This window comes from Triticum aestivum, chromosome 2A (assembly GCF_018294505.1).
Source record: "Triticum aestivum cultivar Chinese Spring chromosome 2A, IWGSC CS RefSeq v2.1, whole genome shotgun sequence".
NCBI classification, from domain to species: Eukaryota; Viridiplantae; Streptophyta; class Magnoliopsida; order Poales; family Poaceae; genus Triticum; species Triticum aestivum.
The window spans coordinates 679700421-679720171 of NC_057797.1; positions in this window are offsets into that span (position 1 = coordinate 679700421).

Consider the following 19751-nt stretch of genomic DNA (forward strand, 5'->3'; position numbering starts at 1 on the left):
AAAGGAAACAAGAAACAAATACCGAAGAAAAAATTGTAAAAAATAATGAAAAATAGTGAAAACTGGTAAAGAAACAAAGAAAAAATCTTTTAAAAATCAAGAAAGAAACGAAAAAACAAAGGAAAAGAGAAGGCAATGGGAAAAAAAGAAAAAAGTGATGAAAACCATAAAATAAACAAAAGAGAAACAAAAAAGTATAGCAATGAAAAGAAGAAGGCAGAAGAAATAATAAGAAAATCAAACAAAAAAAAAACGAACGAAGCAATCAGCGAACGACCGACGAATGAATGAAACGAGTAACACAGTGTTGGGCCGGCCCATACGGATGTGTTGTGTAGGAAAGCTTCAGTGAGAGAGATGCTAGTCTCACTATAAGCGAGACATAGCTTTCACGCAAAAGGAAGGAGAGCCGAATTCATTACTTAAGGGCTACCCCCTGCTAAGGTCACCCTCACCTTCTCAGGCGCGGACAAGTGGCGCATTGCATGTGCGCAACTTGCTGCAACCTAAGAGTTTTTTTGTAATTTTGATTATTCAAAACATTTATATTTGAATCTTGCATCCAAATCTCCAACCGTTTTTACCGTTGCATTTCTTGCATTGACATCTTTGAAACTAAATCCCATGGTAATTGGTTTTGATGAACTTTACTTACAATAAACCGGAAAGGAAAAACCCGAAGCCGAAAGCATTTTTTTTGTTTTGTTTTTACTTTTCGAGAAGCACAGTTGCGCTTCTCGCGGAAACAAATTTGTCCCTCCTATTGGAATAGGTGTATAGAGATAGAACTCTGTGTTTAAACTCGTATTCTTCTTCTATCTCTTGTTTTGTCCAGAACTCTTACCGACCTTCTGTAAACGATCTGACGATCATATCAACTTGTAAGCCACGACATTATCGATATATATACAAGTGCGGCCTGAGCAAAGGGTTTCACGCTTCCCACAATATCTTACATGGTAATCAGAGCATCTTATTCCTAAATCGCGAAGAGATTGCATCTAGCCCTGCTGAAACCGCGCCATGACTACGTCCTCCACCCAATCAAGCACCATGAGTGCGCTCACCACCTCCCTTGCCTCATCATCTCAAGGAAATATGCCCTAGAGGCAATAATAAGGTTATTATTTATTTCCTTATATAATGATAAATGTTTATTATTCATGCTAGAATTGTATTAACCGGAAACATAATACATGTATGAATACATAGACAAATAGTATGTCACTACTATGCCTCTACTTGACTAGCTCGTTGAATCAAAGATGGTTAAGTTTCCTAGCCACAGACATGAGTTGTCATTTGATTAACGGGATCACATCATTAGAGAATGATGTGATTGACTTGACCCATTCCGTTAGCATAACACTTGATCGTTTAGTTTGTTGCTATCGCTTTCTTCATGACTTATACATGTTCCTATGACTATGAGATTATGCAACTCCCGGTTACCGGAGGAACACTTTGTGTGCTACCAAACATCACAACGTAACTGGGTGATTATAAAGGTGCTCTATAGGTGTCTTCGAAGGTACTTGTTGGGTTGGCGTATTTCAAGATTAGGACTTGTCACTCCGATTGTCGGAGAGGTATCTCTGGGCCCACTCGGTAATGCACATCACTTAAAGCCTTGCAAGCATTGCAACTAATGAGTTAGTTGCGGAATGATGTATTACGGAACGAGTAAAGAGATTTGCCGGTAATGAGATTGAACTAGGTATTGAGATACCGACGATCGAATCTCGGGCAAGTAACATACCGATGACAAAGGGAACAACGTATGTTGTTATGCGGTTTGACTGATAAAGATCTTCGTAGAATATGTAGGAGCCAATATGAGCATCCAGGTTCCGCTATTGGTTATTGACTGGAGACGTACCTCGGTCATGTCTACATAGTTCTCGAACCCGTAGGGTTCGCACGCTTAAAGTTCGATGACGGTTATATTATAAGTTTATGTGTTTTGATGTACCGAAGGAGTTCGGAGTCCTGGATGAGATCGGGGACATGCCGAGGAGTCTCGAAATGGTCGAGACATAAAGATCGATATATTGGACGACTATGTTCGGACATCGGAAAGGTTCCGAGTGATTCGGGTATTTTCGGGAGTACCGGGGAGTTACGGGAATTCGTATTGGGCCTTAATGGGCCATACGGGAATGGAGAGAAAGGCCTCAAAGGGTGGCCGCACCCCTCCCCATGGGCTGGTCTGATTTGGACTAGCGAGGGGGGCGCTCCCTTCCTTCCTTCTCATTTTCCCTTCCCTTTCCTTCGCTCCTACTCCTACTACTTGGAAGGGTTCCTAGTTCTACTAGGAAAGGGGGAATCCTACTCCCGGTGGGAGTAGGACCCCCCTAGGGCGCGCCATAGAGAGGGCCGGCCCCTCCCCTCCTCCACTCCTTTATATATGTGGCCAGGGGGCACCCCATAGACACAACAATTAATCCCTTGGATCTCTTAGCCGTGTGCGGTGCCCCCCTCCACCATAATCCACCTCGGTCATATCATAGCGGTGCTTAGGCGAAGCCCTGTGTCGGTAGAACATCATCATCGTCAGCACGCCGTCGTGCTGATGGAACTCTCCCTCAAAGCTCGGCTGGATCGGAGTTCGAGGGACGTCATCGAGTTGAACGTGTGCAGAACTCGGAGGTGCCATGCGTTCGGTACTTGATCGGTCGGATCGTGAAGACGTACGACTACATCAACCGCGTTGTGCTAACGCTTCCGCTTTCGGTCTACGAGGGTACATGGACAACACTCTCTCCTCTCGTTTCTATGCATCACCATGATCTTGCATGTGCGTAGGAAATTTTTGAAATTACTACGTTTCCCAACAGTGGCAACCGAGCCAGGTTTTATGCGTAGATGTCATATGCACGAGTGGAACACAAGTGAATTGTGGGCGATATAAGTCATACTGCTTACCAGCATGTCATACTTTGGTTCGGCGGTATTGTTGGATGAAGCGGCCCGGACCGACATTACGCGTACGCTTACGCGAGACTGGTTCTACCGACGTGCTTTGCACACAAGTGGCTGGCGGGTGTCAGTTTCTCCAACTTTAGTTGAACCGAGTGTGGCTAAGCCCGGTCCTTGCGAAGGTTAAAACAAGCACTAACTTGACAAACTATCGTTGTGGTTTTGATGCGTAGGTAAGAACGGTTCTTGTCAGCCCGTAGCAGCCACATAAAACTTGCAACAACAAAGTAGAGGACGTCTAACTTATTTTTGCAGGACATGTTGTGATGTGATATGGTCAAGACGTGATGAGATATAAGTTGTTGTATGAGATGATCATGTTTTGTTGAAGTTATCAGCAACTGGCAAAAGCCTTATGGTTATCTCTCTATTGCATAAGATTCAAGCGCCAAATAATTGCTTTACTTTATCGCTATGCGATAGCAATAGTTGCAAGACCAATTGTTGGCGAGACAACCATGTGACGACACATTGATATAGATCAAGATGATGGAGATCATGGTGTCATGCCGGTGACGATGGAGATCATGACGATACTTTGGAGATGGAGATCAAAGGCACAAGATGATGATGGCCATATCATGTCACATATTATGATTGCATGTGATGTTTATCTTTTATACATCTTATTTTGCTTAGTTCGGCGGTAGCTTTATAAGATAATCTCTCACTAAATTATCAAGGTATAAGTGTTCTCCCTGAGTATGCACCGCTGCGAAAGTTCTTCGTGCTGAGACACCACGTGATGATTGGGTGTGATAGGCTCTACGTTCAAATACAACGGGTGCAAAACAGTTGCACACGCGGAATACTCAGGTTAAACTTGATGAGCCTAGCATATAACAGATATGGCCTCGGAACACGGAGACCGAAAGGTCGAGCGTGAATCATATAGTAGATATGATCAACATAGTGATGTTCACCATTGAAACTACTCCATCTCACGTGATGATCGGACATGGTTTAGTTGATATGGATCACGTGATCACTTAGAAGATTAGAGGGATGTCTGTCTAAGTGGGAGTTCTTAAGTAATATGATTAATTGAACTTTAATTTATCATGAACTTAGTCCTGGTAGTATTAGCATATCTATGTTGTAGATCAATAGCTCGCGATGTTGCTCCCAGTTTATTGTGTTCCTAGAGAAAAATTATGTTGAAAAATGTTAGTAGCAATGATGCGGATTGGATCCGTGATCTGAGGATTATCCTCATTGCTGCACAGAAGAATTATGTCTTTGATGCACCACTAGGTGACAGACCTATTGCAGGAGTAGAGGCAGACGTTATGAACGTTTGGCTAGCTCAATATAATGACTACTTGATAGTTTAGTGCACCATGCTTAACGACTTAGAATCGGGACTTCAAAGATGTTTTGAATGTCATGGACCATATGAGATGTTCCAGGAGTTGAAGTTAATATTTCAAGTAAATACCCGAGTTGAGAGATATGAAGTCTCCAACAAGTTCTATAGCTAAAAAGATGGAGGAGAATAGCTCAAGCAGTGAGCATGTGCTCAGATTGTCTGGGTATTACAATCGCTTGAATCAAGTGGGAGTTAATCTTCCAGATAAGATAGTGATTGACAGAATTCTCTAGTCACCATCACCAAGTTAGTAGAACTTCGTGATGAATTATGATATGCAAGGGATAACGGAAACGATTCCCAAGCTCTTCGTAATGCTGAAATCAACGGAGGTAGAAATCAAGAAAAATATCAAGTGTTGATGGTAGACAAGACCACTAGTTTTAAGAAAAGGGCAAAGGGAAGAAGGGGAACTTCAAGAAGAACGGCAAGCAAGTTGCTGCTCAAGTGAAGAAGCCCAAGTCGGGTCCTAAGACTAAGACTAAGTGCTTCTACTGCAAAGGGACTGGTCACTGGAAGCGGAACTGCCCCAAGTATTTGGCGGATAAGAAGGATGGCAAAGTGAACAAAGGTATATTTGATATACATATTATTGATGTGTATTTTACTAGTGTTCGTAGCAACCCCTCAGTATTTGATACTGGTTCAGTTGCTAAGAGTAGTAACTCGAAATGGGAGTTGCAGAACGAACAGAGACTAGTTAAGGGTGAAGTGACGATGTGTGTTGGAAGTGGTTCCATGATTGATATGATCATCATCGCACACTCCCTATACTTTCGGGATTAATGTTGAACCTAAATAAGTGTTATTTGGTGTTTGCGTTGAGCATGAATATGATATGATCATGTTTATTGCAATACGGTTATTTATTTAAGTAAGAGAATAAATTGTTGTTCTATTTACATGAATAAAACCTTATATGGTTACACACCCAATGAAAATGGTTCGTTGGATCTCGATCGTAGTGATACACATATTCATAATATTGAAACCAAAAGATGAAAAGTTAATAATGATAGTGCAACTTATTTGTGGCACTGTCGTTTAGGTCATATTAGTGTAAAGCGCATGAAGAAACTCCATGATGATGGACTTTTGGAATCACTTGATTATGAATCACTTGATGCTTGCGAACCATGCCTCATGGGCAAGATGACTAAGACTCCATTCTCCAGAACAATGGAGCGAGCAACTGACTTATTGTAAATAATACATACTGATGTATGCGGTCCGATGAGTGTTGAAACTAGCCCGGACTGACGCTGTTTTCAGCAGAATTGCCATGATGTTGTTTATGTGGAGAAAACAAAAGTTCTCGGAATGACCTGAAACTTCACGGGGTGTCTTATAAAAAACAATAAAAAATCCTCACCAAAGATGAAGACCAGGGGGCCCACACCCTGTCCACGAGGGTGGGGGGCGCCCCCCCCCCCTCTAGGCGCGCCCCCTACCTCGTGGGCCCCCTGGAAACCTTCCGACGCCAACTCCAACTCTATATATTGGCTTTCGGGGAGAAAAAAATAGGAGAGAAGAAATCATCGCGTTTTACGATATGGAGCCGCCGCCAAGCCCTAAAACCTCTAGGGAGGGCTGATCTGGAGTCCGTTCGGGGCTCCGGAGAGGGGGATTCGTCGCCGTCGTCATCATCAACCATACTCCATCAACAATTTCATGATGCTCACCGCCATGCGTGAGTAATTCCATCATAGGCTTGCTGGACGGTGATGGGTTGGATGAGATTTATCATGTAATCGAGTTAGTTTTGTTAGGGTTTGATCCCTAGCATCCACTATGTTCTGAGATTGATGTTGCTATGACTTTGCTATGCTTAATGCTTGTCACTAGGACCCGAGTGCCATGATTTCAGATCTGAACCTATTAGTTTTCATGAATATATGTGAGTTCTTGATCCTATCTTGCAAGTCTATAGTCACCTATTATGTGTTATGATCCGACAACCCCGAAGTGACAATAATAGGGATACTTCTCGGTTATGACCATAGTTTGAGGAGTTCATGTATTCACTATGTGCTAATGCTTTGTTCCGGTTCTCTATTAAAAGGAGGCCTTAATATCCCTTAGTTTCCATTAGGACCCCGCTGCCACGGGAGGGTAGGACAAAAGATGTCATGCAAGTTCTTTTCCATAAGCACGTATGACTATATTCGGAATACATGCCTACATTACATTGATGAATTGAAGCTAGTTCTGTGTCACCCTATGTTATGACTGTTACATGATGAACCGCATCCGGCATAATTATCCATCACTGGTCCGGTGGCTACGAGCTTTCTATATACTGGTTCTCGCTTATTTACTTTCCCGCTGCTACTGTTACAATCACTACAAAATACCAAAAACATTACTTTTGCTGTCTTTACTTTTGTTACCGTTACCACCACTATCATATTACTTTGCTACTAAACACTTTGCTGCAGATACTAAGTTTCCAGGTGTGGTTGAATTGACAACTCAACTGCTAATACCTGAGAATATTCTTTGGCTCCCCTTGTGTCGAATCAATAAATTTGGTTGAATACTCTACCCTCGAAAGCTGTTGCGATCCCCTATACTTGTGGGTTATCATATATCTGGATCTTGTTTGATGCAAGACAGTTATTCATTTAAATCAGAGAATAATGGTTGTTCTATTTATATGAGTAATATCTTTTATGGTCATGCACCCTTGATGAGTGGTCTATTTTTATTGAATCTCGATAGTAGTGATACACATATTCATAGTATTGAAGCCAAAAGATACAAGTTTAATAATGATAGTGCAACTTATTTGTGGCACTGCCGTTTATGTCAAATTGGTGTAAAGCGCATGAAGAAACTCCATGTTGATGGAATTTTGGAATCACTTGATGCTTGCGAACCATGCCTCATGGGCAAGATGACTAAGACTCCATTCTCCGGAACAATGGAGCGAGCAACAGACTTGTTGGAAATAATACATACTGATGTATGCAGTCAGATGAGTGTTGAGGCTCGCGGCTGGTATCATTATTTTCTAACCTTCACAGATGATTTGTGCAGATATGGTATATCTACTTGATGAAACATAAGTCTGAAACATTTGAAAAGTTCAAAGAATTTGAGAGTGAAGTGGAAAATCATCGTAACAAGAAAATAAAGTTTCTACGATCTGATCGTGGAGGTGAATATTTGAGTTACGAGTTTGGTCTTCATTTGAAACAATGTGGAATAGTTTCGCAACTCACACCACCTGGAACACTACAGCGTAATGGTGTGTCCTAACGTCGTAATCGTACTTTATTAGATATGGCGCGATCTATGATGTCTCTTACTGATTTACCACTATTGTTTTGGGGTTATGCTTTAGAGACAGCTGCATTCACATTAAATAGGGCACCATCTAAATCCGTTGAGACGACACCATATGAACTGTGGCAAGAAACCCAAGTTGTCATTTCTTAAAGTTAGGGGCTGCGATGCTTATGTGAAGAAGCTTCAACCTGATAAGCTCGAACCCAAATCGGAGAAATATGTCTTCATAGGATACCCAAAGGAGACTGTTGGGTACACCTTCTATCACAGATCCGAAGGCAAGATATTCATTGCTAAGAATGGATCCTTTCTAGAGAAGGAGTTTCTCTCAAAAGAAGTGAGTGGGAGGAAAGTAGAACTTGATGAGGTAACTGTACCTGCTCCCTTATTGGAAAGTAGTTCATCACAGAAATCTGTTTTTGTGACTCCTACACCAATTAGTGAGGAAGCTAATGATGATGATCATGTAACTTCAGATCAAGTTACTACCGAACCTCGTAGGTAAACCAGAGTGAGATCCGCACTGGAGTGGTACGGTAATCATGTTCTGGAGGTCATGTTACTTGACCATGATGAACCTACGAACTATGAGGAAGCGATGATGAGCCCAGATTCCACGAAATGGCTTGAGGCCATGAAATCTGAGATGAGATCCATGTATAAGAACAAAGTATGGACTTTGATTGACTTGCCCAAAGATCAGCGAGCCATTGAGATTAAATGGATCTTCAAGAGGAAGACGGACGTTGATAGTAGTGTTACTATCTACAAAGCTAGAATTGTCGCAAAAGGTTTTCGACAAGTTCAAGGTGTTGACTACGATGAGAGTTTCTCACTCGTATCTATGCTTAAGTCTGTCCGAATCATGTTAGCAATTGCCACATTTTATGAAATCTGGCAAATGGATAAACAAAACTGCATTCCTTAATGGATTTATTAAAGAAGAGTTGTATATTATTCAACAAGAAGGTTTTGTCAATCCTAAAGGTGCTAACAAAATATGCAAGCTCCAGCGATCTATCTATGGACTGGTGCAAGCATCTCGGAGTTGGAATATACGTTTGATAAGTTGATCAAAGCATATAGTTTTATACAGACTTGCGGTGAAGCCTGTATTTACAAGAAAGTGAGTGGGATCACTACATCATTTCTGATAAGTATATGTGAATGACATATTGTTGATCGGAGATAATGTAGAATTATTCTGCAAAGCATAAAGGAGTGTTTTAAAGGAGTTTTTCAAAGAAAGACCTCGGTGAAGCTACTTACATATTGAGCATCAAGATCTATAGAGATAGATCAAGACGCTTGATAAGTTTTCCAATGAGTACATACCTTGACAAGATTTTGAAGTAGTTCAAAATGGAACAGTCAAATAAAGAGTTCTTGCCTGTGTTACAAGGTGTGAAACTAAGTAAGACTCAAACCCCGACCACGACAGAAGATAGAAAGAGAATTAAAGTCATTCCCTATGCCTTGGCCATAGGTTCTATAAAATATGACATGCTGTGTACTAGATCTATTGTATACCCTACACTGTTTTTGGCAAGGGAGTACAATAGTGATCTAGGAGTAGATCACTGGACAACGGTCAAAATTATCCTTAATGGAATAAGGATATGTTTCTCGATTATGGAGGTGACAAAAAGGTTCGCCGTAAAGGGTTACGTCGATGCAAATTTTGACACTGATCTAGATGACTCTAAATCTCAATTTGGATACATACTGAAAGTGGGAGCAATTAGCTAGAGTAGCTCCGTGCATAGCATTGTTGACATAGAAATTTGCAAAATACTTACGGATCTGAATGTGGCAGACCCGTTGACTAAACTTCTCTCACAAGAAAAACATGATCACACCTTAGTACTCTTTGGGTATTAATCACATAGCGATGTGAACTAGATTATTGACTCTAGTAAACCCTTTGGATGTTGGTCACATGTCGATGTGAACTATGGGTGTTAATCACATGGTGATGTGAACTATTGATGTTAAATCACATGGCTATGTGAACTAGATTATTGACTCTAGTGCAAGTGGGAGACTGAAGGAAATATGCCCTAGAGGCAATAATAAAGTTATTATTTATTTCCTTATATAATGATAAATGTTTATTATTCATGCTAGAATTGTATTACTGGAAACATAATACATGTGTGAATACATAGACAAATAGTATGTCACTAGTATGCCTCTACTTGACTAGCTCGTTGAATCAAAGATGGTTAAGTTTCCTAGCCATAGACATGAATTGTCATTTGATTAACGGGATCACATCATTAGAGAATGATGTGATTGACTTGACCCATTCCGTTAGCATAGCACTTGATCGTTTAGTTTATTGATATTGCTTTCTTCATGACTTATACATGTTCCTATGACTATGAAATTATGCAACTCCCGTTTACCGGAGGAACACTTTGTGTGCTACCAAACATCACAACGTAACTGGGTGATTATAAAGGTTCTCTACAGGTGTCTCTGAAGGTACTTGTTGCGTTGGCGTATTTCGAGATTAGCATTTGTCACTCCGATTGTCAGAGAGGTATCTCTGGGCCCACTCAGTAATGCACATCACTTAAAGCCTTGCAAGCATTGCAACTAATGAGTTAGTTGTGGGATGATGTATTACGGAACAAGTAAAGAGACTTGCCGGTAACGAGATCTCTACTCCTAATGTCTGAGTACGTAAGTCGTTCGTTTGTTTCGTTCGTTCACCCTTCCATCGATCTCCTCCCACCAGGCGATCTCTCCCCCCATCGATTTTTTTCCTCCCTCCGAAAACCAAGACCGGTTTTAATTCATGCATCACGAGAACCAAACCAACCCTTCCATCCCCTTCCATATAAAACACCAATCCTTCCATCCTTCCCTTCCATATACGACGCTAATCAAATCATCATCATCATCATCCGTAGGTCGTTTCCTTCGTTCGTTAGCTCCTCACCTCGATAGATCCCACTGACTTTGTTTATCCCAATCGATTCCTTTCGCTCCCCACCTTCCGTTTTTACGTGACTTGCCTAAATCTATCGATTCCTTCCCCTCCTCACCGATTTTTTCTGCCGAGAAACAAAATCAGCATACAATCCCTCGTATTCCTGTAAGGTAAGTTTCTCCAGAAAAATCAGGACAAGATACGATTTGATTATGTGATGCACTAGGTAAAAGGAGCGCTGCCTCCGACCAGACTAGACTGCCCCTCATCAGTACCTAGCAACCCTAATCTCAGCCCATGCTTCTAGCCAGTCCCGGTTTCCATCCTATCATTTTGTTGCGGCTTTTTCATGGTACTTTCGTTGATGGTGGGCGCGCAACAAGACCTCGTCGCCGGTGGCCAGACGGACTCCTCGTCTACGGCGGCAGCAAGACAAAACCTCGTCGCCTGTGGCCGGACGGACTCTTTATCTATGGCGGTCGCGTGACGGAACCTTGTCGTCGGCAGCCGCGCAGCCACTCGGCAAAGATGCATCGATCGAGCTGCTCGATCTGTGGTGCTGCACTACCTCATGTCATCGAACTGCCGTCCAGTACGGTTATTCCGGTGTCGGCTCACGTGATATGTCCGTCAAGGACTCTTCCGATCATGATGATTTTGAGATGAATACCAAGACGTGATATGCCCATGTTGCAGGCCTTCCGATCACTAGCTCACGTCGTGCATAGTCCAGTGGTAGGTGGATTGATTGACTCCAGACTCCGATATGCTAGGTGTTCGTTTTAGACTTTTGCTATGCCAATGTCTGACGATAGTATTAGTTCTACAACACAGGCAATTGGAGTTAGCACTTAGCAATGAGCTCATGTGTGTTCGCCAAAATTACTAGATGCATCTTGACTGCCCCCGCCGATGAGGTCTTTCAGGAGTCCACCCCGCTGGCCGCCAGGGACAAGGTCTCGCCCATGAGGTTTTTCGGTGCAGCCACCATCTAGGAGCAGGACGACAAATCCATCTTATATGTATATTATGCCTCTTGGATATAGTTTTTTGTGTCCTAAATTTGTTGAACCACCCAGTATTTTATGCCTCTTGGAGAATCCTGTCTCAACCATTGAGTTTGCAGGTTTTATTGCAATCAAGAAAATTGACTTATGGTCACAAGCATGAAGAGTTTAACCTGTTAATAAACTCATATATATGTTTGTATGAATTTTCGAAACATTCATTTTCTTAGAACACACAGGGTTTTTGATGACTGAGAAAGAGTCAGTTATCTCAACACCATGAGCTATTACCACTGAAAAGAATCATGCTATAGAGTGGCATGTTTTCAGAAATGATGTAAAAGACAAAGCTTAACTGATTATTGGGTTTGAACTTTAGATATTTTTTGAGGCACGCATAAATATAATATGACATTGATGGTAGAAGTTATGTGAATATGATTTTTTTTATAAGAAGTTTGATTCTAATGATTTTGCAGGAGCTTGATTGGTGATAATTGTTTTAATGGAAATTATGTGTTGATTATTGCTTGCCATGATGCATATTGCTATGATGGCTAATCAGAGTGATCTTTCATATTGCAACCTGGCAAAAATATAGCTCTGGGATATTGTATGATAAAAATTAGTGAGCTTAACTAAAGAATTTTGCAACTGAAAAAAATTAGAAGTCATGAGAAGGTTGAGATGTCATTCAGTTGCATCACGTGGTGAGATCGAAGGAGATTTTTGCGAGTGTTATTTTTTATATCACACGAATTGGTGGGTAAATGAAATATATATGTCAACACTGGTTCTATAATCCCATTTTATGATTCTCTTTCGTTTCTTTTATTAAATATTTTATTATTATTCTGTGTACATATTTTAATAGGATGTCAAACATCCGAGAGTTTATCTATATTGTGTATTGCACCAGATCTCCAAGAAATTGTGACATGTGTGCAGAACAAAGATGCTTCAATTTTATCATATGCAATATGTTATAACTATTATTGATCCTTCCTTGACAATTTTTTGGAGGTATAATATAGTTTCCTATTACTGATTTGACGGTGCGGAGCAGTGGCAGCGGTAACATCTGTTGGCCGATTTGGAGGGGAGCAGAATAACGGTGAGCAGCATAGTGTGGACTGGCTGGTCAATGTTAGACAATAGAATCGCCCCAACATTGGCCAGACCGACTGGTTTGAGATCCTTCCATGCCTCCCTAACTATCTTGAAAAAAAGTCCTAGAGGTTTAGAAGAACACTAGAGATTTTATTTTTCAGGTTTTCAATGTTAATACACGTTTCTAAGTTATATAGTGCAAGCAGTTGAGTTGGCTTGAACTTTCATATACTCCCTCCGTCCCAAATTACTTGTCCCTGAAATGGATGTATCTAGAACTAAAATACACATCTAGATACATCCATACGTGCAACAAGTAATTCGGGACGGAGGGAGTACAACTGAAGGTCCTTCTCGAGCGTGTGCATCTTGATGTAACATCATGTAGTTTGTGATGCTGAATCAGTGTTTAGTAGGACCAACTTAGTGCATATGTATTTTGTGTGTACTGACGTGATGCAAATATATTCATGTGTACCGCCAGACAAGGTACAAAGGTAATGTAGATTCAGTGTAATCATTTGATTTTGAAAAAATACTGTGTGTCCTTAGAAAATTTGATGTTCACAGAGTTTGTAATGACAAGTAATGTATGTAAGTGTACTTTATCATACGAATGTTGGTTTCCATATGATATTTTCCCCATTATCAATTACTCGAGGATGCGACTGAGTACAAAACATGATGGTGACTTGGTCAAAATCCATTACATCTTTTTCTGTCATCAACGACCAAAAATATTACAATTACAGTTATCTCCTTAAAATTCAAAATGGGTGTGCTGGTGGGACAGGGATCCCTACTGCAGTGGCCCTCATGTCAGTGGCCCAACTACATCTTGCAATACATCAGGGGAGATGCTTCCATGGTGGTGGGGGGATTCTGAGCCTGCTGTGGCATTGATAGATTGAGAGCCGAAGATGGAAGAAGAAGAAAAGTAACGATTTAACGATAAAAAGTTGACAATGCTATTGACGTGCATACAATACTAAACATATATGGTTAACCACAATTGTTGTCAAACTATTAGAATATATTATCTATGCCCCCTTTACAATGCACGGGCAATTTCCTCATTAGGGTGACGCTTAGGGGGGTGGGCATAGCTGGCAGGAGCGACTCTAAAACTTAATCGGTGATGATGCATGGGGTGGGGGGGGGGGGGGGTTATCCACCGGGGTGAGGCTTAGATGGATGTGTGGGCCGACATCCAGCATGGTGGAGGAGGTCGAGGGGAGGGTGGGGTGGCGATATCCGCCGACCCAGGGGGTGCGTGTGGGGGTGGAGGCAGGAGTTTAGGCCTGGGTAGACCATGGTTGAGGAGGAGGAACCGTCGCGAAGCAAGAGGAAGAATGTGTGACGGTGCATGGGGTACCGGGGGGGTCGGAGTTGTTCATCGGGCTGAGGCTTAGATGGATGGGTGGGGCGGCAGCCAGCATGGTCGTGGAGGAGGTCGAGGGGAGGGTGGGGCGGCAATATCCACCGACCGTGGGGGGTGGGGGGTTGGGGTGGAGGCAGGAGTTTAGGTCTGGGACTCTAGGTAGGCCATGGTTGAGGAGGAGGAACCGTCATGGAACAAGAGAAGAAGGTGCGGGAGGAAGAGGAATGAACAGATGACGGCGTGCTCCTAACCGTTGGATATTGATTTGATAGACAAAGATAAAAGTGACAGGTGTGAAGAGATTTTCAGGTACCTGACATATAGATGCCCCGGCTGATTTATTTTCAATCATTTGCCCGTAGCAATGCACGGGCATTTAACTAGTTGAACTAGGTATTGTGATACCGACGATCAAATCTCAGGCAAGTAACATACCGATGACAAAGGGAACAACATATGTTGTTATGCGGTTTGACCGATAAAGATCTTCGTAGAATATGTAGGAGCCAATATGAGCATCCAGGTTCCGCTATTGGTTATTGACTGGAGACGTGTCTCGGTCATGTCTACATAGTTCTCGAACCCGTAGGGTCCGCACGCTTAAAGTTTGATGACAGTTATATTATGAGTTTATGTGTTTTGATCTACCGAAGGAGTTCGGAGTCCCAAATGAGATCGGGGACATGACGAGGAGTCTCGAAATAGTCGAGACGTAAAGATCGATATATTGTACGACTATATTTGGACATCGGAAAGGTTCCGAGTGATTCAGGTATTTTCGGGAGTACCGTGGAGTTACGGGAATTCGTATTGAGCCTTAATGGGCCATACGGGAAAGGCCTCAAAGGGTGGCCGCACCCCTCCCCATGGGCTGGTCCGATTTGGACTAGGGAGGGGGGCGCCCCCTTCCTTCCTTCTCCTTTTCCCTTCCCTTTCCTTCCCTCCTACTCCTACTACTTGGAAGGGCTCCTAGTTCTACTAGGAAAGGGGGAATCCTACTCCCGGTGGGAGTAGGACTCCCCTAGGGCGCGCCATAGAGAGGGCCGGCCCCTCCCCTCCTCCACTCCTTTATACACGTGGCCAGGGGCACCCCATAGACATAACAATTGATCCCTTGGATCTCTTAGCCGTGTGCGGTGCCCCCCTCCACCATAATCCACCTCGGTCATATCGTAGAGGTGCTTAGGCGAAGCCCTGCGTCGGTAGAACATCATCATCGTCACCACGCCCGGAGAGCTGACGGAACTCTCCCTCAAAGCTCGACTGGATCGGAGTTCGAGGGACGTCATCGAGTTGAACGTGTGCAGAACTCGGAGGTGTCATGTGTTCGGTACTTGATCGGTCGGATCGTGAAGACGTACGACTACATCACCCATGTTGTGCTAATGCTTCCGCTTTCGGTCTACGAGGGTACGTGGACAACACTCTCTCCTCTCATTGCTATGCATCACCATGATCTTGCATGTGCGTAGGAAATTTTTGAAATTACTACGTTCCCAACATCATTCACCTTTGCCCGTTCATCCACCAGTACCCAATCCATGTCTCTTGGCGCATCACCACCGGTCCATGACTCTTCAACCAGCTGCTCAGCTTCGACGCTCGCATGAATCTTCTTTGCAGGACGAACATCCATCAGTCCTCTACCAATGCCGCGTCACGTGGCTGTGGGCGTGGGCGCGATCACCAAGGGCGGAGCCGTAGCAGCGGCAGTGGCGGGCGCGGGTGCAGCAACACCCAGAACATGCGCCCTGCCGGGGGCGGCTACACCAACAGCAACGCCCCGGCACGATCTGGAGGGGGTGGCTACTCCAACCATAACGCTCCCTCTGGGTCATCTTCTTCCAACAGCCGCGTTCAATGTCAATTGTGCAAGAAACCAGGCCATGAGGTCATGGAGTGTTGGCACCGCTTCGACGAGGACTATGTTCCTGATGCTCGCCATGTAGCTGCAGCAATCAGGGAGCAAGGTGGTGGAGATGGCACCGTGTGGTATGCAGATTCAGGAGCTACTGATCATGTCACCAATGAACTTGAGAAGCTGTCCATGAGGGAGAAGTACTTCGACAATGATCATATTCACACCGCTAGCGGTGAAGCTATGGATATTTGTCATATTGGTCAAGCATCTATTAATTCCCCTACTCCTAAACGTGATCTAGCTCTAAAAGATGTCCTTCATGTTTCACAAGCTGACAAAAATCTTGCATCTATGTCTCGTTTAACTGCCGATAATAATGTCTTCTTTGAAACTCATCCCACTTATTTTTTCATAAAGGGTCGGGCAACGAGGGAGCTCATTCACCACGGTAGATGCATTGGAGGCTTGTATCCCATCACATCCGAAGCATTTAGTCGAAAGCGTCGTCGTCAAGTTGATACGTCCATTTTGCATCATGCTTTTATATCAATATTTATTGCATTATGGGATGTTATTACACATTATGTCACAATACTTATGCCAATTCTCTCTTATTTTACAAGGTTTACATAAATAGGGAGAATGCTGGCAGCTGGGATTCTGGGCTGGAAAAGAAGCAAATATTAGAGACCTATTCTACACAGCTCCAAAAGTCCTAAAACTTCACGGAAGATGTTTTCCAAATATATAAAAATACTGAGAGCAAGAACCTCACCAGGGGGCCACACCCTGCCCACGAGGGTGGGGGCGCGCCCTACCCCCTGGGTGCGCCCCCTACCTCGTGGCCCCCCTGGTAGCCCTTCGGTGGCCATCTTCTACTATATGGAGTCTTTCGATGAAAAAAAATCATAAGCCATCTTCTTAGATGAAACTCCGCCGCCATGAGGCGGAACCTTGGCAGAACCAATCTAGGGCTCTGGCGAAGCTGTTCTGCCGGGGAAACTTCCCTCCCGGAGGGGGAAATCATCACCACCATCATCACCAACGCTCCTCTCATCGGGAGAGGGCAATCTCCATCAACATCTTCATCAGCACCATCTCATCTCAAAACCCTAGTTCATCTCTTGTATCCAATTCTTGTCTCCAAGTCTGGGATTGGTGCTAGTAGGTTTCTAGTAGTGTTAATTACTCCTTGTAGTTGATGCTAGTTGGTTTATTTGGTGGAAGATCATATGTTCAGATCCTATATGCATATTAATACCCCTCTGATTATGAACATGTTTATGCTTTGTGAGTAGTTACTTTTGTTCCCGAGGACATGGGAGAAGTCTTGCTATTAGTAGTCATGTGAATTTGGTATTCGTTCGATATTTTGATGAGATGTATGTTGTCTCTCCTCTAGTGGTGTTATGTGAATGTCGACTACATGACACTTCACCATTATTTGGGCCTAGAGGAAGGCATTGGGAAGTAATAAGTAGATGATGGGTTGCTAGAGTGACAGAAGCTTAAACCCTAGTTTATGCGTTGCTTCGTAAGGGGCTGATTTGGATCCATATGTTTCATGCTATAGTTAGGTTTACCTTAATACTTTTGTTGTATTTGTGGATGCTTGCAATAGAGGTTAATCATAAGTGGGATGCTTGTCCAAGTAAGGGCAGCACCGGTCCACCCACATACCAAATTATCAAAGTACCGAACGCGAATCATATGAACGTGATGAAAACTAGCTTGACAATATTTCCATGTGTTGTTGGGAGCGCTTTACATCATATAAGAGTTTGTCCAGGCTTGTCCTTTGCTACAAAAAGGATTGGGCCACCTTGCTGCACCTTATTTACTTTTGTTACTTGTTGCTCGTTACAAATTATCTTATCACAAAACTATCTGTTACCATTTATTTCAGTACTTGCAGAGAATACCTTGCTGGAAACCGCTTATCATTTCCTTCTGCTCCTGTTGGGTTTGACACTCTTACTTATCGAAAGGACTACGATAGATCCCCTATACTTGTGGGTCATCACAAGTTCACTCCGTCATCAAGCCTTCCTTGGCAAGATGGCATCAAAGATTAGGACATCCATCTTCGGTCATAGTTAAGAAAATAGTGAATAAAGGCAATCTTCCATTGTCATCTAGTCAAAGTATTGAGTCTGTTTGTGATGCTTGTCAATGTGCAAAGAGTCACCAACTCCCCTATCCTAGGTCCAATAGTGTGTCTCATGCTCCGTTGGAACTTATTTTTAGTGATGTATGGGGTCATGCAAGAGATTCTTTTGGAAGAAAAAAATATTATGTCAGTTTCATTGATGATTTTAGCAAGTTCACTTGGATATATTTGCTTAAATTCAAATATGAAGTTCTTTCCATCTTTCAATAATTTCAGAAACTTGTTGAACGTCAGTTTGACGGAAAAACTATTGATACGGGCATGGCACTGTTGATTGTTGATGCTAATAAAACTGAACCGGTTAAGGAGTTGAGCAATGAGTTATTTAATGGAATGGTTGATTATGTTCAGTGTTGTTCTAGAGAGGCTTGAAAAGAAAAAGAGTCTGCGATCCCACGTAAAGTGCATCAAGGCAAAGATGGAAAAAATACGCGAGGTTTGTGGACCTGGGATTGCTAAAGTTTTATGCGACACATTTTATCTGTTGTGCAGCTGAGACAGAAAGATAATTCACGTAATGCATGCGACAAACAAAAAACATTGTGTCGAGGCAAAAATACAGTGCAAGAGGTGCACCAAATATGCGACGGAAGACCATGCGGCAACAACCATGAGGAACCGGAGCCTGCAGTGGTTAAACCGACGTTTCGCACACCTCCTGATTTTATAAGAATCGGCCTCGTTGATCTCAGTTTGCATGGCAAGATCATGTTGCATGCAAATTAAGATGGTGTCTTGAAGTCCACGTCCAAATAGAAGATGAGAGATAGATTTCCTTTTGAGTTTGTGCTAGCTAGCCAAGTAGGAGTACGTTAGGCTGGTCATAGTGGGGGTAACTTAGCTAGTAACTTAACACATCCCAAGGCAATTTTGCTTATATGGCAAGTATTTAATGAGGAAAGAGGTGTTTGAAATAACATAATATGTTACTGTAACATAACGCTTCCCGAGGTAAAATGAGTATATATGCTAATAAATGAAGTGATCTATGACACCACTACTATGATACTTTGCACTATGAAGGTAGTAACTTAGACTAGTGTCATATGCATGACACTAGTATAAGTTACTCCCCACTATGACCATCCTTAGTTGGCTTCTGTTAGGATTTAGTCATTAAAATAATATGATTCCTTTTAGAGTCCAGATCTTTATTACTTTTTGTTTAAGCGTACGAGAGCCGAGCCATATAAGAGGCTGGCTTCGGCCAATGTAAAGGGGCAGGTCAGTTTTGAGTTTTATTTCGAGTATGACATATACAGAAAAACGTCCGAGTTATGGGCGGCCATATTTTGTGTACTATCTGTGATTTTCCTGTCGTGGAAATTTACTAGCGACGGAGGGTTGATCATCACATCGACGCCTACGTGTTGATCCAAGGGGGTCATTATTTTCAATCGTGTATTTTCGTACGCGGGTGAAAATTATCTTGAAGGTTGCGAGGAGGAACAGGGGGCGAACTGTTGATCAAGCATCGCCGTGAAAGATCGGGCCGTCTACAAGCGCTAATTAACATCTCACTAGTCCGTGTCTCATCAAGTGGTATTCAGAGCAAAGGTTAGTCACGGCGACTCAGTTTGCAACATTGTCTACGGACTTGAGCATCAACATGTTAAGCAGGAACATATTGATGGAGGAGGAAGGC